The following is a 3,626-nucleotide window of genomic DNA, read 5'->3' as shown; positions in this document are numbered from 1 at the left end:
TGAAACCCAGAGATATAAACTATTTGCTTGGCAAACTCATCTGGGTGGCAGTTACTCATGGAACACCTACGCTGTGGCAAGCACCATTCCAGTTGCTGGGAAATGGCAGTGAACAGGCAGGCAGAAATCCCTGTCTTGTAGGGGTTTACCTCCTGCTAGGGATTAGAGAAAACACAAATAAGTGAAGCACACACCTGTAATTCGAGCACTTTGGGAGGCCAAGGTGGGATGATACCTTAAGGCTAGGAGTTTGAGACCAGTGTGGCCAACACAGTGAGACCCTGTCTCTACAAAAAATGTAAAAACTTAGCCGCGGTGGTGGCACACACCTGTAGTCCCAGCTACTCAGTAGGCTGAGGTGGGAGGATTGCTTCAGACCAGGAGTTCAAGCCTGCAGTGATCTAAGAAGGTGCCACTGTACTCCAGCCTGGGTAACAGAGTAAGACCCCATCTCTAAAAATAATAATAATAATAAAATAAATAATAAAATAAAATAAACCAAATAAATGAAAATGCATGGTATGTGACCAATATTCCTCAAAGCTGTCCAGGTCATCAGAAACAAGGAAAACCTGAGAAGCTGCCACAGCCAAGAGGAGCCTAAGGAGATGTGAGGATATTAGGTAAAAATCAGGGAAACCTGAATGAAGTTGGACTTCTGTTGATAATAGTAATGGTGACAACATGTATGTGTGATAATAGTAGTGATGATGTGTATGTGTGTGATGATACTAATGATGACATGGGTGTGATAATAGCAGTGATGATGGTGTGTGTGTGATAACAGTAATGATGTGTATTGTGATAATAGTGATGATGTGTATGTGTGTGATAATAGTAATGATAACACTGTGTGTGACAAAAGTAATGACACGTGTGTGATAATAGTAATGACGGCGTGTGTGTGTGATAATAGTTGTAATGATGACGTGTGATAAGAGTAATGATTATAGTGTGTATGTGGGATATTAGTAATGATGATGATGTGTGTGTGATAATAATAATGATGATGTGTGTGTGATAATAGTAACAATTGCATGTATGTGTGATAATAGTAATGTTGATGATGTATATGTGTGTGACAGTAGTAATGACGATGATGTGTGTGTGATAATAGTAATGGTGATGTGTGTGTGATAATAGTAATGATTATGACTTGTATGTGTGGTAATAGTAATGATGGTGACGTGTGTTTGATAATAGTAATTATGGTGACGTGTATGTGTGTGATAATAGTAATGATGACATGTGTGTGTGATAATAGTAATGATGATGGCATGTATGTGTGATAATAGTAATGATGATGATGTTTATGTGTGTGATGATAGTAATGTGTGTGTGATAATAGTAATGATGTGTGTGTGATAATAGTAATGATGATGACATGTATGTGTGATAATAGTGATGGTGATGCATGTGATAATAGTAATGATGACGTGTGTGTGATAATAGTAATGATGATGGTATGTATGTGTGATAATGGTAATGATGATGTGTGTGTGACAATAGTAATGATGTGTACGTGATAATAGTAATTATGGTGATGTGTGTGTGTGATAATAGTAATGATGATGGCATGTAGGTGTGATAATAGTGATGACGGTGACGTGTGTGATAATAGTAATGATGACATGTGTGTGTGATAACATAATGATGGTGACGTGTGTATAATGGTAATGATAATGACATGTATGTGTGATAATAGTAATGATTATGACGTGTGTGTGATCATAGTAATGAGGGTGACGTGTATGTGTGTGATGATAGTAATGATGACGTGTGTGTGTGATAGTAGTGATGATGATGTATATATGTGTGGTCATGTATCAGATGTTGATGAATGTCCTGGAGAAAAGTGAAGCCAAGGCAGATGGACAGGGAGTGCAGGTGGGAGTTGGGGGAAGGCAAGGAGGGCCCAACTGGGAAGATGGCATTTGGACAGAGACCTGCGTGGAAGGGAAGGAGCATGCCATGAGGTTATCTAGGGGACAGCAAGGGGCAAGGCCTTGTGGGAGAGAGCAACTATAAGCCCATTAGAGAACAAGGTCAAGGTTGGGGGGCTGGAGGTGGGGTGTGGAGCATGGGAGCCCCAGATCATGGGGAACCTTCTAGGTCCCAGTGAGGACTTTGGCATTGACTCTGGACTAGATGTTGGCAAAGCCATGGGTCTGGCCTTATTTGCAGCATGGAGTCCACATCACCATAGCGCTCCTTCCATGGGCTTTTGAGTTACCCCAGAGGTCATTGCCAGGCTTTAGAGCGGAAGTCCACCACCTGCAGCCTTGTAGCCCTTGGGCCAAATCCTATCCACTTGTTTTGCTACAAAGCTGTGCACAGGTGAGCCAGCAACTTGCCTCTTACCTGGTCAGTGAGGTTTCTTTATACTTTTGTGATGCCATTTGTAATTGTTTTGTCAAATTGTGTATTCCATCCTTGGATCTTCCTAACTTCCTAAATGATTTCTTTTTTTAAGGTGCATACTTTGAGATTCACTCTTGATGCCGTAAAGGTCAATGGGTTTTGGTAAATGCACAGTGTCATGTACCCACCATTACTGTGTCATGCAGAATGGTTTCACCACCCTGGAAAAACCCTGTGCATCACCGTTCATCTCCTCCCTTTCCCTTTAAACCCCTGGCAACCATAGACTTTTTACCACCTCTGTGGTTTTGCTTTTTCCAGAATGTCATCTAATTGGAATCATATAGTATGTTGCCTTTTTAGACTGGTTTCTTTCACTTTGCAATATGTATTTATTGCAAAGTGAAAAGGTTCATTTGTGTCTTTCTTGTCTTGATATCTCATTACTTTTCATTGCATAATGATATTCCATTGAATGGATGTACCACAGTTTGTTTATCCTTTCGCCTATTGAAGGGCATCTTGATTACTTCCAGTTTTGGGTGATTATGAATAAAGCTGCTATAAACATCTGTGTGCAGGTTTTTGTGCACATACAAGTTTTCAGATCAGTTGAGTAAACACCTAGAGGTGGGACTGGCATGGTAAGACTATGTCTAGCTGTGCGTGAACCTCTGCTTTTTAGAGTATTATGGTAAAGCTGTGTCTGGCTGTGTATGGACCTGTGCGTTTTGTTTTTGTTTTTGTTTTTGAAGCGGAGTCTCACTCTGTTGCCCAGGCTGGAGTGATGCAATCTCGGCTTGCTCCACCTCCTGGGTTCAAGTGATTCTCATGCCCCAGCCTCCTGGGTAGCTGGGACTACAGGTGCATGCCGCCACACCCGGTTAATTTTTGTATTTTTCAGTAAAGACGGGGTTTCACCACATTGGCCAGGCTCAGGTGATCTGCCTGCCTTGGCATCCCAAAGTGTTGGGGATACAGGTGTGAGCCACCACACCCAACTAGACCTCTGCTTTTAAGAGAATTATGGTAAGGCTGTGTCTAGCTGTCCATGTACCTCTGCTTTTTAGAATATTATGGAAGGAAACTGTGACTTTTTTTGGTCTGTGTCCCTTTTACAACGCCATGTTACTCTTTTTCTATTTCTGGAGCCTTGATTGGAATTTCTCCAGAGGAGTGTTAAAATTCAAATTGTTTTCAGTGAAATTTAAAATTATGATGGAACTTCTAAGAGTAGATTCTTAAAAATCTTTTTAATTTTAAAA

This window comes from Mandrillus leucophaeus, unplaced genomic scaffold (genome assembly GCF_000951045.1).
Source record: "Mandrillus leucophaeus isolate KB7577 unplaced genomic scaffold, Mleu.le_1.0 Scaffold348, whole genome shotgun sequence".
Lineage (NCBI taxonomy): Eukaryota > Metazoa > Chordata > Mammalia > Primates > Cercopithecidae > Mandrillus > Mandrillus leucophaeus.
Note: the sequence above shows the minus strand (reverse complement) of the source record.